This window comes from Meleagris gallopavo, chromosome 8 (assembly GCF_000146605.3).
Source record: "Meleagris gallopavo isolate NT-WF06-2002-E0010 breed Aviagen turkey brand Nicholas breeding stock chromosome 8, Turkey_5.1, whole genome shotgun sequence".
NCBI lineage: Eukaryota > Metazoa > Chordata > Aves > Galliformes > Phasianidae > Meleagris > Meleagris gallopavo.
In genome coordinates this window covers 20,593,832-20,612,922 of record NC_015018.2, presented here as the reverse complement: position 1 = coordinate 20,612,922, position 19,091 = coordinate 20,593,832, and the positions used below count along the sequence as shown (strand labels likewise).

Below are 19,091 nucleotides of genomic sequence, written 5' to 3'. Positions count from 1 at the left end.
TAGCAGTTTAATAAAAAAAAAAAAAAAGCAAAGTAGACTAATAAATAAAACTGTCAGGTTTTACATAAGATAATTTACTGAATACATAATTTAATTAGAAATTATTTCAACACATTGTCTTCTGAAATATTTTTCAGGACTGAAATCTGGACCTAGAGTTGACTTCATTGATGCAAAAGGTCATTGACCTCTATGAGGTATACAGATAATACAGGAAAGAACATGGTATGTTCTAAGGAACAGAGTAGAAGCAGATCAGTAAAAGGGCTTCTGCAATGGTGATTTTATGGTGAAAGATTTTGCTGAATAGAAGAAATGACAATGTTTCTGAGTGTTTGCAACAAGAACTGGGTAAACAGCTAAAGAAAAGTTTAAAATTGTCTTGTTTGTGACAGAAATGTTCTTCCAGTTTACAAAAAAAATTAACATTTATTTGAGGTTATTTCCTCAGAAACTCTCTATTGTGTATTCTGATCAATACTATACAGAGTATTAACAGCCTGAGTAGTATAGCATAAACATCTGCCTATTGCTATCGTAAACGATCAGCTAAACCTGATATACCACACATAAACTGCTCTTAAAATAACAGTCAGCTTTAGCTCAGCAGTTGCTCTTAATATTCAGGTCAACTTCACATTTTCAAAACAGCATTTAGATTCAAATGTCAATGCAACACTGATTCACATACATATAGAACAGATAGCAAGAAAATAAATGCTCACTGAAGTGCAAAAGCAGCTCAACCAAAGTTAACAGTCCAAAAACACTGACACAGAGAAAACAGAGAGAACAGAATGCAGAGAGTAACTGTTCACAGGTCTGACTTGCAACATGCACCTATTACTTTGTCAGCAGAGGGAAGATGGAAGAGGAACATTCAGCCAAAATAAACTAAGGGCACTTGACCATGTCAAACTCTACCAACAACTTCTCTTGCTCTCTAGGTTCATGATCTTTATACTTCCATCTTATATGGTAGAGACACAAGACTGGAGAAGGCACTAGTAGCAAGATTTCATTTTATAGTTCATTGAATTTGATGAGTTGGAAGTCACAGTATGTATCTTCCACTAAAGTGGAGAGGTAGTAAGATTACCCAGGGCTTGGGTTAGTTACGCATACATTTTGCAGCTGGATTCTGATTTGAGAGTCTGGCATTTCAGTCACCATGATGGACTTGATTTACACAAGAATAGGGCAGTCAATGAAAAATGATTTAAATATTTTAGGAAATTTAAACTCAAGCTGACCCAAATGTTGTGCTCAATATCAAAATAAAATTTTGGAACCTCTGTCCTCAGGGATAATTTTTCCTTTGTTGTACAGCACAAGGCTCCTTGAAGGCACAGTTAGTAGCTGTGAGAGGTTTTAATAGGATGCTGATTAATGGCTGAAATGACAATAATCAAATCAAATTAACTGAAATAAATTATGCCACGAGCAAAGACAATTAAATGCAAGTTTGACTTCACAATTCATCTAACTAAAAAGATAACATACAGTTATGAGACATACTCTGACTTCTTTGGAGGCAATTTTTGGGTAAAAATGGAATGCTTACAAAAGAAATCTTTGTAGCTTATTCAGAAGAATTATTTTTGAATCAATTTAAGAATAAAGTAATTTTGGATTAGGCTGCCTCCAAAATGAAAACAGAAACTGAGTCAGCATTCTCCTGGACAGCTGTAAATCAGGCTTGTGTTCTACAAAGGTTTAAATTGCCAAAGATAGCATTTAGAAGCTTTTTCACACAGCCCAATTGTCCAACACAGACTCAGCTGAGCTGTGTATTTGGCAAAGGTTAGCAGGCATCCTCTTAGAATTGCTTGAGGATGGACACTTCATTAAAATGTTACTTTTCTTGCCCAGCGTATAACACTAATTCTAATTACTCAGAGGCAGAACTCTATTTTCTATAGCAGTGGAAGCCATTTATTTTATTTTTGAATTTAATTCAACTCTGTGCTGAAGCAGCTGTGAAAAAATCCTTTTCCTCTAGGAGCAGAAAGTTTATTTATAAAACATAAGGGAATATGATTTTAACATAGCATGCACAAAACCAGCACTTTCACTTCTCTTTATTCAGCAGGACATGAATGCTATGGAGCATCAGTAGATGAGAAAGTTAGGAAAACAGCTAACAATACAGAAAATGCATTAATTGTGATCATCTTTCTTGTCTCAACATGGGGTAATGTGTCACCTGCCGTAGCAGAATGGACTATATCTTGGCATGTGAGTTGGGCTCTGACAGGGAAAAATCACCGAGGCACAGAGACTTAGTGCAAAACCTGTGCAGTACCAGTTAAATCTTACATAAAACCTAATTTCACCCTCAATGACTACATTGCCTCAAAGAAGTACAGCAACACGTGCCATTTGCCTGATCTCTCATTAAATATGCTTTCAAAGACCAAGTGTATGCTATGCCTGTGTGTGCCTTTTAATTTTCTGACCAAAAAGAAACCTACACAATATTTCTCAGAATGCAAGACACCTGGGTACTCCTCTGCATGACATGAAGATGTCTTTTTTCAAGTTTACTTCAGCAGATATTTGATGTTACTTTCTCACAGTAAGAAAAAAAAAAAAAGACTTACTGTATTACTAAAAGCAAATTATCCATCCTATTGTAAAGTTATATCGCATTATCTGTATTAAAAACTACTTAACAGGTTAAAAATATTATAATGCAAAAAAGCTGAAAAGATTTCTTTCCCTCACCTCTTTAAAGGAAAGAAAAATGAAACCAGCCCGTACCAGCTTTGTTACTCCTGAGAGAGTACAAAATAGGTGAATGGTCATGCAAGAATTTAACCACCTGCTTCTTAATTAGAAAGTATGGCTATTTCTAGGTATTATAACAGTTGCATTACTTAAATTACATAATTATCTTACAGCTTTCAGTGACATAAATGTCTGAATGTGGGTCTCATCAATTATACCCTCATGATGAATATTTGTCTCTTGCTTGTGTGCAACACTTCTTGCTACTAAGCAAGCTCTAGACTGCCTGAATTCTGTATTTCACATAAATTCACCAACCAAAACAAAGCTATGCTTAAGCTTTGATTCACCAAGAGTGCTGTCTCAATTTATGTAAATATTGCAACCATACCTGGAAGCTCCCCATATAATTTCAAACTTTTAAAGCTTATGTAATGTACCATACCAATCTGTCACAATTTTATTTAAATAAAATACATTGCTGAAGTTTTGTTTTTGCTGTCTTGGCAATTTCTTTAAATTATACTCCATTCCAATCAAGAATTTCAAATGACATCATAGAAACTTCCTGCATGCATAAATCAATGTTGAAGCAAAACCCTTTCAACACTGTTTGAAAAACATTAGTCTTAAGTCACCAACTAGTTTGCAAGTGCAAATTCTACTGTCATCATTTTCTATGATGACGCGCAGCAAATTCTCACTCTTAAACTCTCTATGACAGAACTACAGTGACTTTGGTTACCAAGAACAGTAAAATTTTAATTATTCTGAAATCTGAAGGAGGAAAACAAAATTCCAATATATATTAGGGCTGAACTGAGGATAAGGTGCAGACCAGACTTGCTCAGATAACTTGAACTACCAAGTGTCTTCTGGCTTAATTCAAAGGCTTAAAGACTGCAGAATTATGCAGACTGAGAGCCGAGGGAATTCAACTACTGCTTATAAGGAATGCAACAAAGAAATTAGTGCACCCAAAAACAGTAGATGTCTCCAAGAACATGATGATCTTTGTAAAAAATAAATAAATAAATAAATAAATAAAATAAAAAAATTAAAGGAAATGATTTCTCCCTCTCTCTGCCAAGAAACGTGAGATAATTAAAAGAGAGTGCTGAGATTTATAGGACTTCATCTGATCTTCCTCTGGAACTCTGAATACATGAACATTTACGTTCCCTAATTTCTTCGGAGTTGACAGACAACTTGCACTTCTCAGAACAAAGTCCCAAAAACTGGTAGAGTTGGAATCTTCCAGATCTGATTCACTATTGTATAGAGATACTGCTCTGATTCAATACAAATTCAAGTGCTACATTCACTTTCTGGTGGTGTTCTGACACAAAGTTGAATTTACCATCACGATGTATTTAGATGTGGAAAAACAAGCTGGCTATAGATAGCACATGTACTCCAACTGCCTGCAGGTGGAACCAAGCAGATGAAATGCATTGACATTCTGGATTTGTAAGTCATAAAGTTTTCTTTGATTTTTTGTTTTTTTTTGTTTCCATCTCAGCTGGTACACAATCTACTGAGGTGACACATTTTAAACAGAATTAGCTGCAAACTGCAAACTCAAACTTCAGCTAAACAATATATGTATTGCTAGAACAATAATCCAGTGATATCCAAAATCATTAATAATTCAGGAAGGAAAATGGAAAGGTCAGCTGCATTGAATTTATTTACTGAAATAAGTAGACAACAGTCTGCATTATTAATTACGAAAGCTGCACATTTTTAAAAATGCATTTATGAAGCTATTTGTCACACTTATAATTTTTAACAGGAAATAAATGATTTTGCAACTAAGGAAGTTTCCATTTACTAGTTTAGATTTTATTGTCCAAAACAGAATTGACTGGTTCAAAATTTCTACTCTATTTACTTAGAATCTCATCATTAATATATATATATATATATTTTAAGACATTATGTATTATTTTGAAAGAAGAAAGAAAAAAGGTTTTATACTGTCACTATAAGAAAATTAACAAAGTTTTATAGCAATATTTTTGCTGTATTTAAGCTTTTTGGTTGTAGAATTAAAGTTGTGCGTTCAAACCCACCTGATTTTGATTCTCTCTAGCCAACTCTTTTGAGAGTTTCAAACTGATTATTTACCTTTGCTATATTCCTTTGTTACAGAAACTTTCATCAAAATGTTATTTACTTTTCATGACCGTTTGGCATTTCCAAAAATCAAAATGTTCACTTCGGATGATTTAAAAGACAAATATTAATACTTATGCAAGGAAGGAAACAAGCACATTTTTAGGATGTCTGAATTATATTAGATGTTCAGCCCCAGTTTCCCTTATTTGGAAGTGATGGGACAATCTAGAGAATCAACCTACCATAAAAAGGAAGGTTCCTGTGTGCTTCCTGCTCAGCTGTACTGGAAGTTATATAAACATGACAGATTTTCTATTAAAATTCCTTGAACTGAGAAATAAGTTACTTGCACGCACGACACAAAAAAAATGACAGTAACACCTCACCCCATCCCAACTCCTAAAATAAAATAAGATTGAGACTTCTGTTTGAGCTGATAGTATGATTACTTTGGGTTCAAGTAATTATTCATGCATGTGAGTCAGTCACAAAGATAAAACAAGCTAATTTATGAAGTTCCACTTTGTTGTGATTTTAAGGTATTTTAATCATGCATTCCATATAATGGCATAAAATATCTGTTAATTTAAAATTTGAATAGTTGTGTCATTGCTATCATGCAGCCGCAGGCTGGTGAGTTTGAGTCAAGACTTCCTATCTATCAAGAAAATAATTTCTGAAGTACTACTGAAAAAATATTACACATAGCGTAAACCTGATTGATGCATATGTACCACACCTTTGGTTTTAATGACTTTGCTCTCTTCCTGGAAATTTTAAAGTGAACTGTTTGGTCTTTGCAGGCTGACAGTTTCTATAAATACACTTACATATTCCTGTTGCAGGTAAGGTAGTTGGGGATTTTACAGAAGTAACAGTCTGGAGAAAATGAGCTATCTGTCTTTTGAAACATTATTTGGACTGTGTAATCTACTAATTTGATCTGAAGGAAGAAGAGTTTATTCTTAACCTTTGGGATTAATTTAGAAAACTAAAGAATTACAGAAAAAAACAATATTTACAATTAAAGGGAACATATTTTACACCAGAATTATGACATACAACAAACATGCTCATTTCACCATAATTTTTTCAAATATAAATTGAAATTAATTTGTCAGCAGGTCTGCATCAGTGTTTTGCCAAGATAGCCACCCTACTAGCAGTTTTCTGGAGCTAAAATGGTTATACTTTTTTGAGCCAAAGTGTGTTATTCCATTTTAGAAAGGCATTTAAATAGTAGAGGCAAAGGAATATTGCTTATCCACAGAGAAAGGCTACTGATATACTCTAAAAGTATAAGCATACTGGAAAACTCTTTTAAAGTACAAAGAAGGCTGTCATTAAATCTACCTCCTACCTTAAATAAATCACGCTGCAGTGAAATCTTGTTACACTCCTTTACAAAATTCCCTTGCTCTGCTTCAAGGCTTAGTTGATATAATACTAAACTGAAATTTTCTGTGATTATTCTTAACCAAGTTTTTTAACTCCTATACTATGGCAATGAGATATTCTGCATGAAAAGAAAACTGGAGTGTTCTCTCTGTGGCCCTTTTCCTGATCCAGACATTACAGAGTTCTACTCAGATATTTTTGGAGGCTCTCTAAAAGAGATGTCATGTCATATATCTCTAAAAAGCTTGATCTGACTTCTTTCTAAATATAATCTTTTTTAATCTGCGCTGGATTGCAATATGCCCAAAATAATAGGACATCCTGAGAGTGTCTTTATGTTCTGATTGTAACTACACCTATTTATTTCTTTAGGTGAAATATGAAGATGCATTTCCTGGGTCACTACTTCTTGTTATGCAAATTGCCAAGAATCACATGAAAAAAACATTTTTTTTTCTGTTATGATACAACTGAGATCAAGGTCAAGACTCTCACTGACATTTTTAATAGAAGGTACTAATAGGTTGTTCACATTTCATTTATGATATTTAAAAGCTGGATATATTATCTACATTTACTGATTTCAGATGCAGTACTCTTAATACTAGAGGTACAAATGTGCAGTACAAAATCAATATTGAGACACTTCGTAAGCAACAGTTTAATGAGGATATTGTTACCAATGCAGATAACCTACAAGAAACTGGATGCAGTAACCTATGCAACAGAATCAAGTAACCAAGAATAGTTGCTATGTTTACTTACTAGAACTGTGTCTAGATATAAAATGCCAAAATTAAAGGCACATTTTCTGCAGCCTTTGATTATCAACATAGCATAAAGGATTTAAGGTTATTGGTTTACAAACTAATATGTGAGGTTATTAGTTTACAAACTAAGATTTTATAAACTTGCATATAAGAGACATCTCAAAAGGTTTCAATGGCTTTTGTTTTGTTCTCCACAATAATCCTTTATAAATTCTATAAAATGGCTATCATAGCCGATGATTATAATTGAGCCTCTTATTAGGTTCTGCTGGTCTCTATTTAGTGCAGATTTTTTCATTCTTCAGTATATATCCTTATACGTATCCATCCAATTCCCCCACAACATAGCAACAATCCATGATAAATTCCACCATTCTCAAATTAAAAGCAACAAAAAGGACTATTTCTGACTATCTCCTGTAGTAGACATTTCCTATATGATTTATTTTAACCTTTTTAATCTTATTACATGACATGTAGAAAATGTCCTTTCTGACTCACATCCTAACCAAAATCATTTTGCCAGCAGTTACCTCCTCGTTATCATGTCCACACACCACTAGTATGATCACGTCACACTTAATTACAATGTTATGGCTGCTCTTGCTCACAGGAATCTGTGAAACATACCCTTCTGGTTGCTCTAAGCATAACACAAGGTCACTTGCACCTTTCCTCATGATTATCCTATCAGGAAAACGTCATTCTTCGTGCTGCCAACTGTCTTTACAGCAGTTAAGCAGTCTACAATAAACTTTGACTTCTACTAAGCAGTAAACGTGCAGTGAGTAGGCTGTGCTACAACTAGCCTGTTCTCAAGCCAGCTTTCCAGGAATAAAATCAAGGCAGAAATAATGCAGCATATTACATATTTTAATTAGAACTCTGTTTTAATCTCTTTATTCCTAACAACAGGCATTTGACCCTGCAAATGCTGACCCACCTGGCATCTGAGGCTACCAAATCTCTTTGGCAAACAGTGAATCATAGGATAACATTATACAGCTTAGTAACTGTCCACTGAGAGCAAAATATTCAGAACAACTTCATCCCTAGTGTATGTGTCTTGAGACATTTATGAGTAAAACACACTAATAAATAGAATTATCTTACTATATGAACAGCAAGAAATATACTTGGAGACATAAGATGCATCAGAATGCTCTCTGAGGAAGGAATGTCCATTGAAGGAGAACCACAAAGACAAAACACAATAAATTGTACCCACTTCTGTCCTGAACTGCTTAGGGGCACACATCAGCGTTTATAAGCAGAAGAGATGCTTAAGTACAGTTGCCCCCCCCAAAAAAACTACAGGAAATAGATTCTACTTTTCTGCTAAATCTATACATGTCTGATTGCAAACTGAGTAAGCATCATTAACACTGTTTTTTTTTTTTAACCCATTAACTAAATCTGTTATTTAGAGCTATGAATTAATACTGCTATGTTGAAGCTTTTTTTTTTTTTTTTGCTGGGAACTTAGCCTGGGACAGCTGGCAGAGTTTTTGTCTGATTTCTGTTAGACAAAAGTACCAGTTTCTTCTGCAGGTCTCTCAATATTACAACGATCCATGCCCAAAGAACAAAAAGGAGACAAAATTCAATGGGATCTTTATAGCTGCTGTCACGTTTGCACAAGAACATTAGGGTATAACACATGCACCAAGCATTCATTCAGTGAAGGCAAAAAAAAAAAGTATTCAGCATTTGAACATGATGTGCCAGACTTCCTCAAAGACTCTATGTTGGACTTGGTTACTGAGGCACTTACTCTGTTGTGGCAGCTCTTCCTTTCCTGCTTTATTAAGCAGTAACCTATATCCTTCAGGTGCATATGGAGAAGAGTCTAGGGACAGTCATGAAGGGGAAAAATGATCACAGCAGAGCTCAGAATAAACCAAAGCTGAATCAAAGTCCCATAAACACCATATCTCAAAGGAATCTTGCTTCTTCTTTGGACAAATGTTCACACACCAAAATAGAACTTTTAGCTTTTGCTTGCACTTGGACTCTTCATGAGAAGATAAAGCTCAGAAACCTCAGTAATGAGGCCACAGAGCCCTTTCCCTCACCTCCATTTGGTAAAAGGATGAGCTCATTAAGGATTTTAAGTGCAAACTGGATTTTCTCCAAACTGTATGAGTGGTCTGCTGAAAGAGAAGGGATAATTTTCAATTGCAATCTAAACTTTTTAATTACTATCCATCTCCTTTCATTCCATTCCCACTTTGAGTTGCTGGGATTTTGGAAGACATCTCTTCTAGCAAACTAGAAGAAATTATTATGTAGTAGAAATACTAAGAACTAGAATTATCCAACAGATTACACAACCCATTTCATCAAGGTCATACATATCTTGGCTTTGACCCCTAGTTTTTATGGTTTTCTTTTACATTGTCACTTTTTTTCTGAAATCTTTTCAATTTTTCTTTCTATTTCTATTTTTCCCTGAATACATTCTACTCCCTCCACTATCACAAGTCCTCCTTGAACATAGAGCTCTATAGCTTTAAGGTTTTTTATTTATCAATTTTATGTATCATCTTGAATATATTTTATCCTATGGTTATTTGTGATTCAGCCTGTAAAACCCTTAGTGCTCATCCATCTACAGCAAACACTTTACAAGTAATATATTTTAAATATCCTACTTCAACATACTTCCTGGCCAGAGAGTTAAAATCTATCTGTTTAAATTCACAGGCTGAGCATTTCAAAAGTCTATGCAAGATACAATCTGTCTTCATGTCAAACATTTACCAAGAGACACTCTTATTTTCTGATTACTGTTACTCTTCCTGCTTCATAGGAATGCCCATATAAAATGCAAAAAAATGAAAAAAAAATCAAAAATCACTAATGACTGAGCAATATTTACTAGATTTTGTTACAAATTCTGAATAATTATAGTTGATGGTTTATTCTCTCTGTAATCACTAAGTCTGTTGTTTATAATAAAGATTTAGCAGAGTTGGTCAGGAATACATGATAAAACAAGGATTTGTGTGGACAGTTAAAAATAAATGAGAAGGAAATGTTTTAATCCAAGTTGCCATTTCAATTTCTTGGCCAAACCCTGAATCAAAATATTCCAGTGATCTTCAAATGCCATTGCTTCACAGAGGTTTCTGTGCCTCTGACCACAGTTTGTAGACTGCATATGAGCACTATTTCATGAACTTCAAATTAACTGCAAAACATATAACACAACTCTGCTACAGAGTAGTTCTAAGGCGATCATCATTGATCTTGCCTGAGATTTTCTTATAAAGTGTTATTTTTTGTTCTTGCTACAGATTTTGAAAATGAAGCTTATTCAGTCTGTGAATACAACTCTGTTCGTGGTAATGTCAAATACCAATTATTTGTACAACTTCCTTTTAATCATAACAGCTTTTTGCCCCCATGGCATATCATACTAATGTACTCCCAAATTACCAAAACATTCAAAGAGAAACAGTTCACCTATAGTATAGGAAAGTAATTTTCCAGTTAATAAAATTAGACTAATAAATCAAGTTTAGCACTATCAGTATGCTCTGTAACATGCTATACCTGTCCCCTTCCCACACCCCATCTCCAGACTGTATCTTGTAAAAGTGCCTGGAGCAATTGGATTTGATTTGTATTTTTTTGAAATGAAATGGCATCCTATTCAAACTGTATCAGCACAATGCTCTATCCCATGGAAAAAGTTTGTGATCTTATTTAATAAATGAGCTTTATGCTCACTGAAGAAATGATGCTATATGGGAGAAACCTATTCAGGAAAATGTGGAGGATATTCCCTTCCAAAATATAGCTTTTTGTATAAGTCATACTGGAATTCTGTCATATATATCTTTTATTTTCCTAACAATAGCAGTAATTAGTACTGTATATGCCAATTGTTCTAACATGCTAAATAATTTTAATGTTAATCTAATCTAATGATTTTAATCTAATAAAAACACAATCATTTTTATTGCTACTTGTATTAAAATAGGAATGGTAAGCAAAATAAAGGTTATTAAGTATACTTATTTTATAGGTACACTGGTACTATATGTAGGTATATAATGTCTTTTCATAACATCAAATCATTCGCTTTGACAAACTCACCCAGGAAATTTTCTAAATAATGAAAAACTTGTTTTAACATTTTGGAATTCTTTACAGCGTATTACCTTAAAGAGTTCCACTGCAATGCACAGCTGGAGTTTGGAGTTCAGAGTGCTGTTATTTGTACTGACAGCTGTCACTGCTTCTTTCCACTTAGGTGATTCTAATGAGCCAGCCATCAGGATAGATTGGTATTTGTTTCAGAGCTAGGACTTCACGTCAGGAGGAAGCAAAGTACTTGTGTGTATGCTTATAACTTGATATTCCTATAAGCATCTAAAAGGGCAAAACTGAGGTCAGAACTGAAATAGTGGATAACATTACCATACTTTTGCACTTCGACAACTAAAACAAACAGAAATGGTACATCTAGAGTACAAATCTTCCACATCCCAGCTCTTCTAAAAGCAGACAGCCCAGACTGCTTTTGTTAAACCCATGCTGAGCATTCAACCCCGAGGCCTCCTTCCCCATGCTTGCCCCCACACATAGTGAAGGTTTTATCACAGTAGGTAGTCTTTCTTACACAATGAAGGTTTTGAGGAACAGTCTTCCAAAAACAAGAACAATCACACAGCTACAGAAGCATAAAAGATGCTTTTCAGTGAGCTATAGTAGATTTCTAAACATACATACACTTTTCTGAATGTTTGCCAGGTTTCAGAATAAATCCACTAGGGAACTCAGCACTTTTAGATAATTTTTTCCGCAACTTTTCTTAAAAAGTTTTTAATGCATCTAACTTATTGATAAGTAATCATGTATCTTTCTTAAAGTCTTTCTTAGATCTTTTTGAGCTCCTTTTTCTATTATTCCTTTCAAAGCAAAGCAAAGATCCTGTGATACCTTCTGTCTCATCTCCACAAAATCTTCACCAACACTGGACAAAGATACTGTTGTTCTTTTGATTTTGCATCTCAGTAGATAGACTAAATGAGCTGTGAATATCAGCATTTAACCAATAAAGATCTTTATTTAAAATCTATCAGATCTGTTTCATCTATAAGGCTAATTGAAAAAGGCTATTCAGGTCGGCTGTGGTATTAGAAGACAACTGAATCACATTCGACGATATTTAAAAGACATGAATGGACTAAAAGAAAAAATTAAACCACGGCCATTAAAATTTAATTTGACTTAGTAAAGACTTAAATTAACATTTTGGTTTTGTGCAGCAGCAAGCATTCTGAACATATTTGCATATAATTCAGAAACCGAGAATTATCAAATGCTTCACCCTTATATAACAAAAATTATTGAAAGTAATCTTAAAGGGCAAATAAGAAAAGCAAAAAGGAGAAAAATTCTTTAAACACTGTGGTTTTGTCATTCTGCTTTTTCTTTATACATAAGCAGTCATAGTATATAGGTTTACACCTATGTACGCGCACACACATCCAGAAATTATCTGCTCATAGTGAGTAACTTTTATTCTGACTCACTCTTCTTTTATCACTACTTTCAAACTTTCGTATCTACCTGATCAGCAAGATTTTCTGTAACTGAGCAATTCTGCTACAGATAATAGCTAAATTGATCTACACAGCTAACTTAACAACCTCATCTCAACTGGAATTTTTCTTTCACACACTACTTTAACTTCTTATAGGATAGTGTAAAGCAACTTACTTGCTATTTCTTACCAAAGCCAATCAAATTTCTACAAAATTTAACTTTGTATTAATTGCACACATGGATTGATACATGGATTGAGCAGTGCAATTAATACCCAAGATGAAAAGAATGTTATCCAGAGGGACCAGGACAGGCTTGAGAGGTGGGCCCATGTCAACCTCATGAAGATCAACAATGCCAACTGTAAAGTCCTGCATTTGGGTTGGGGCAATCTCAACCACAGATACAGGTTGGGCAGAGAATGGCTTGACAGTGGCCCTGAGAAGAAGGATTTGGGAGTGTAGATTGATGAGAGATTCAACATGAGCCAGAAACATGCACTTGCAACCCAGAACACCAACCGTATCCTGGGTTGCATCAAGAGAATTATGACCAGCAGATTGAGAGAGGTGATTCTGCCCCTCTACTCTGCTCTTGTGAGATCACCCCTCCTCCCCCCCCCCTTTCCCCAGAGTACTATGTCCAAATACGAAGCCTCCCAACATAAGAAAGAAAAGGAATTGTTGGAGAAGGTACAGAGGAGAAGATGATCAGAGGGGTGGAGCACCTCCCCTAAAGGACAGGGAGAAGAGAAAGCTTTGGGTTGACCTTACTGTGGCCTTCCAGTACCTGAAGGGGGCCTAGAGGAAAGCTGGGGAGGAATTTTTAATAAGGGCAGATAGTGACAGGAAGAGGGGGATGGTTTTAAACTGAAAGAGGGTAGATTTAGACTAGATATTAGAAAGAAATTATTTACTGTGAGGGTGATAAGACACTGGAACAGGTTGCCCAGTGAGGCTGTGGATTCTCCCCTCCTTGGAAGCATTCGAGGCCAGGCTGGATGGGACTGTAAGCAACCTGGTCTAGAGGGAGGTGTCCCTGCCTATAACAGGGGTTGGAACTAGATGATCTTAAATGTCCCTTCCAACCTAAACCATTCTATGCTTCTATAATTTTAACATTGAATATCAGATTTAGATATCAAACATACAAAACATTAACTTTGTGTGAACTCTGAAGAAATTTACAATTTAAAGACAATACATTATTTAACTCTTAGTAGCGTACTTGTGATTGTTGCTTTCTTGCTACAACTGCGGCTTCGTAATTTGAAAATACTACTACCAATATTCCTCATAATTTGTATAAGAGCAAATACTCCAAATAGCACAAAGCACTTACATAAGCAGTAATTTTAAAGATTCTAGTCAGATGTAAATTTCATAAAAAATTCATCTGGAATTTAAATGATAACAAATCTGATCATGTATCAGTAAGTAACTATCATCTCAGATTGACCGCCTGACAAAGAAACACATTTACCCCTAATTTTGTCTTTCACTTTTACAATCACACTTAAAATTTTTTAAGTGTGAGTACAGAATGCTTTATTGTAATAATCCTAAAATTATATAATCTAGGTCTTCATATATTGTTGCTTGCACATTGCTTCTACTGCTCTGGTTGACTTGTTAGTTCTCATCATCAGTGGTGATGAGACAGAAAACACTAAATGTTGTTAATGTTATTGGAAATCCCCTCCACTCCAGGAGGTGTAAGATATGATGGCAACTGCAAGGCTGAGAATGGCATAAAAACTCTACTGTCACTGTGGCATTGCCATCTCTACTCTGGACCCAGCCCTTGAAAAAACTTTAGAGAGAAAAGTAATAATTAAACAGCATCCTTCTTATGAGCTGATAAACCTGTGAAAATGGCAATGGTTTGAATAGAGTAGGGCATGTGAAAAGCTTGGATGAACAAAAGAGTTTCCTGAGATAGGTTTTGAGAGAAATAACTATATTGAGTAATCAACCGTCTCATGGATTCATACAAAAATCTTTTTGTCCATGGCTCCTAGATAACTTATTCACTGGTTTCTAGTTCATGGTTCATCACTGCTAATAATAAATGAAATGAGTGGGAAAAAATAATCAAAGTTCTAATGACAAAATGAAGTGATTAAATTATTCCAATAGATTGCTTCTAAATTGGCTTGGTTAGCCATTAATTTGGAAAAAATTCTCAACTTCTGCCTCAGAATATTTTTATTCAGGACATCCCAGTGCCTCAAGGACAAACACTTCTAAACTTATATGAATTTGGTACTGTAAAACTGTTTTACTAAGCTTTAGGACAAACCAGATGAGATTACAGCATCTCTGGGTTAAAAGCCTCATCCAGAGTGGATTATATTTTACTACACACACATGAATGATTGCACCCGTGAATTATATCCAATCTCTTTTATTTGTTGCTAGAAGAATTGCTAGATTCTTCCAGGAGCTGCTTAAATTAGAGAGTGTGCCAACAACTATATCAGCTCAAATGTTCAGTGAGCAACTTGCCTTACATCTCCTTTATGGCAGATTTCTCTGTGACAAAATGGAATAATACAGCAGATAACAGCAGTAGAAGAAAATAAACAGAAGTTATATTATTTGTACAGCTGTTACTACAGTTTGTGCTCTGGTGTAAGAAGCGTGGAAATACATCTAAGTATTGGGTGCTAAGTGTACGCATGTAAAGAGATACTATAATGCCAGGCATTGAGTGGAATAAGAAAACTCTGCTATTGGGTTATTCTAAAACCTTAATGAAAGAAATATTTGCAAAATTAATTAAAGTTGAAGTCTGGTACTATTTTAATCCTAAATTTGAGCTGAATGAAATGCGTGTCATAGGCTTTGAAATATATTTATTTCTCAGAATCTTACAAAGATTTGGAGTCACATCGAGGGCTTTGGCTTCTTCCTCTGCTGCCTGCTGTAGCTATTGAACATTTTTACTAGTACAGTCCCAATATGACAAGCTCAAATGAAGCCTTTTATCAAGATTTATCAAGGAATTCATGCAGAGGCCACATGCCTATCTCAGATAAAACACAAACTCTTGAGCATAGTACCAAGAGCTTAGGAAATACAACACACTTCACATATTCCACCTGACATTTCCTGATATATGAGCATATGTCAGAACAGCTGTGATTCCAGACTCTGTACAGAAGTCCTATTTCTGAAATGAATGTTTCACAATAACATTAGTTACTCATCAATGTGAGTACCTGCATCTCTTCTGCAGCTATTTCACTTTATTTCCAAGATGGAAAGAAGGAATACTTCTAAGCAATTTTCTTGACACACAAGAAAGATCAGAGCCCAGTGCTACACATTTCCTTTATGTTTTCCTTTGCCTTGTAGAAAATTCTACTGCACACACAAAAGAAACTTTTCCATTGTTATAAGCAAAGTGGTGCTGTCTGAAGAACACACTGTGCCTTTTTTTTTTTTATTGTTCTCTTCATTGTTTTTTCCATGGTAAATCTTTACCTACAAAGCCTCAAATTCTCTTAAAAAATAAAATACAAAAATCAAAGTTGGAGATAGTGAGCTGCAATTAGACTAACATTATAAGAAAATTCAGTAATAAGAGAGGCACAGATAAAACATCCTAAAGACTGATGCAGGTTGGGTAAATTAACCTCCTACCCAGACAGATACTACATGATGAGTACTAGTTATTCTACTTGAACACTGCCCAGGGCATTGGACACCTTTAAAATAACTAAAATATCATCTAAACCAGAAGCAGTGATTTTTACACAGAGACACAGTTCTTTGTGAAACATCACAAAGAACTAAAGTAACTTAGAATACCCTTGGCTAGCTGGAGGCACCTTTTACAGGTTGGCTGAGGTTAACTGTACATCTGCTTGCTGACCTAGTAAACCTAAAAAGCAGGAAATATATAAATCAGTTCCCTCTGCCTTCCAGTTGTGGACTATTTCCTTTCCTGTGTATTTACAGAGCTTTTGTAGAGAGGTAGTGTTATTTACCTCAAAGGCAAAAGAAATTAGACTTTCTTCTACAGTAGGAACTGCTCAGTGGATTCCAAAAATCTTTTCCAATACCATGGATGTTCTTAACAATTCCTGGATGGGAGGATTATGACTATGGAATGAAGAATAGCAATGTTCAGGTGTCACCCAATAAGAATGACAGAACTGAATTACTTGATATAAAAAATGCTTACCTGCATACTTAGCTGACAGTTTGCAAGAAATACAGATAGAAAAATAAATCTTAGGATCAGAATTTGACTTTTGAGAAGGCTGAGAAGTTCTAAGATGGTGGCTTAATTTCTGCTGTTTTTTACAGGTTCCATCCTCATTTTATGTAACTTCCTGTGCTATTGACTATGGAGCCTGCAGCCTGTGTTCAGGCTCACACTGCTGAGCAAAGTTAAATAAATAGAATACATATCAATTAGTATTTTGTTTTCTTCTAAACAGTTTTCAGAATTGAATGTCTTACAAAATGGATACAATCATCCTGCTGCTGTAGACCTAACCAAAATATCTGAGTATGCTACAAAGAATGCAAGAAAACTGGAACCAATATGCATTTACTTACTGAAAAATCCTTAATTGTCTTCATAGCACAAAAAAAATAAAATAAAATAAAATAAAAAATTAAATAACACAAGCAAATCCTCTATCAAAAAAAGACAAAATACCAAGTCTTCTTAACTCTCATTTAAAAGTTATAGCGTACATTAGACTAAACAACACTCCTACATCAGAGGTACTTGGGACACATCATGGTAGGTATTTCTGACCTCTCAAGATTTGTCTTATAAATGGATGAATAAAATAGTCTTAAATCACAGTAATTCAAAACAAGAAAGGCTGAGCACTGAAAACCACGCCACAGCAATTCCTGATTCACTAAACTGCATGGTAAATTCAAGTTTTTTTGACAACATTGTCCACAGTATGTTTTATGTTGCATTATCAGCATCCTCAATACTTCCTTTTCCACAATCATGCTGTTAAACCTCAACAGATAGACAACATAATGCATTCCTCACAACGTAGTTGCGATTTATTTATTTCACTTGTCCTACTTCTGTATTTCCATGCACTACATGTTTTAATTTGTTTCAAGACAACCCATACGGTCAGAAAAGTATTTATAAAAACAAATTTGTCCCAACTTCTCATACTTGACAATACCAACTGAAACTCTAGGACTATGTTTTACAGATGCTGTAAATGTTTCTGTTGGAGAGTAACAAAGGATAAACACATACAAATTTCATTTTACTCATTTCAGCTTCTGGATGATTTCAGATTGGGAGTTATTGGACAGTTAATTAAAGATCATTGAAACTGGGAGCTGCAGAGGATTGCCATCATGGACTTTTTGTTTTTTTTTTTTAAAGTTACTTGAAATCTTTATATCCCTGTATGGATTTAGCTGAAAAAAGAGTGTTGCTTTCAACCAAACACAGCATTACAGTTGCTTCCAACCTAAAACACAAGAAGAGCATTTATGATTAAATATGTTCTGAGCTATAATTTCATGAAAACAGGCCAAGAGATGAAAGAATCAGAATGAGAAGGCATCAAGGAAGTAGCAGACAATGCTTCAGTAACATAGTCTTTGAGAAGAGGTAAAAGAGACAATTTGGGAGTTAAGATGTGACAACAAAGGAATAAGGAAGTGGAAATAAACTGTACACAACGTGTCAGAGAAATTGTTCTTGAAATGTTCTCTCATTATACCACAGATTGCATCACTATTTCGAATTTTCATAGCTTACTGGAACAAGTTGTGGAGCCTGGTGTTTTGAATAAACCACATAGATCATAATGAGATTTCTACTAAATCTCCATGGCTGTGGATCAGCAATGCAAGTTCCGACAGCAATAATTCATCCAGTTTTCCAACACAGTACATAAAGTGAGTGGTAGCCCTGGCCATGGCAGGAGCATTGGAGTGAGATGATCTTTTTATGGTCCCTTCCATCCTAAGCCATTGCATTATTCCCTCATACCTCACCTTGTATGCTGCTAACACAACAAAAAAAATAGCTCATGAATTACTCTGAATAATGTATTTGCTCCTCAGAGCCTGGATTTTTCTTGTTTTTGTATATTTCTTTCATAACTGTCGAAGAAGCAGTTGATTGTGAAATATATTTCTATCCTCAAAAATTAGCCAAAGATACAAAAAAAGAATAATAAAAATTAAGCAGAGGATTTAATATTCTCAGGTTTTTTTTATGCCATGTCATGCTCTATAAGTAGTGACATTACAAGGGATTGAGTATAGAACAAGAAACTTGATAATTTCATTTTACAGAGCAAGATGAACAGCTTTAGTAAAAGTAATCAGATAGGAAAAAAAGGAAAAAAACCCTCCAACATCTCCCTGTTTAAAGATTGTAGTATACTCAGCTTAATCAGTACTTACTGCAGCGTATACTTCTGACACTACCAGCTTTATTTTACTACATCTCAATCTTATGTAACCAAGTCTCCTAAAAAAAAAAGAAAAGCCCTAAAGCTAT

General features: G+C 34.8%; 1 protein-coding gene across 1 annotated transcript in view; it reads right to left on the bottom strand.

Moving 5' to 3' along the window:
* Window positions 1-19,091, bottom strand: part of DNTT (DNA nucleotidylexotransferase) — a 90,470-nt gene that overhangs the window by 45,523 nt on the left and 25,856 nt on the right. The gene's annotated exons all lie outside the window — the stretch shown is intronic.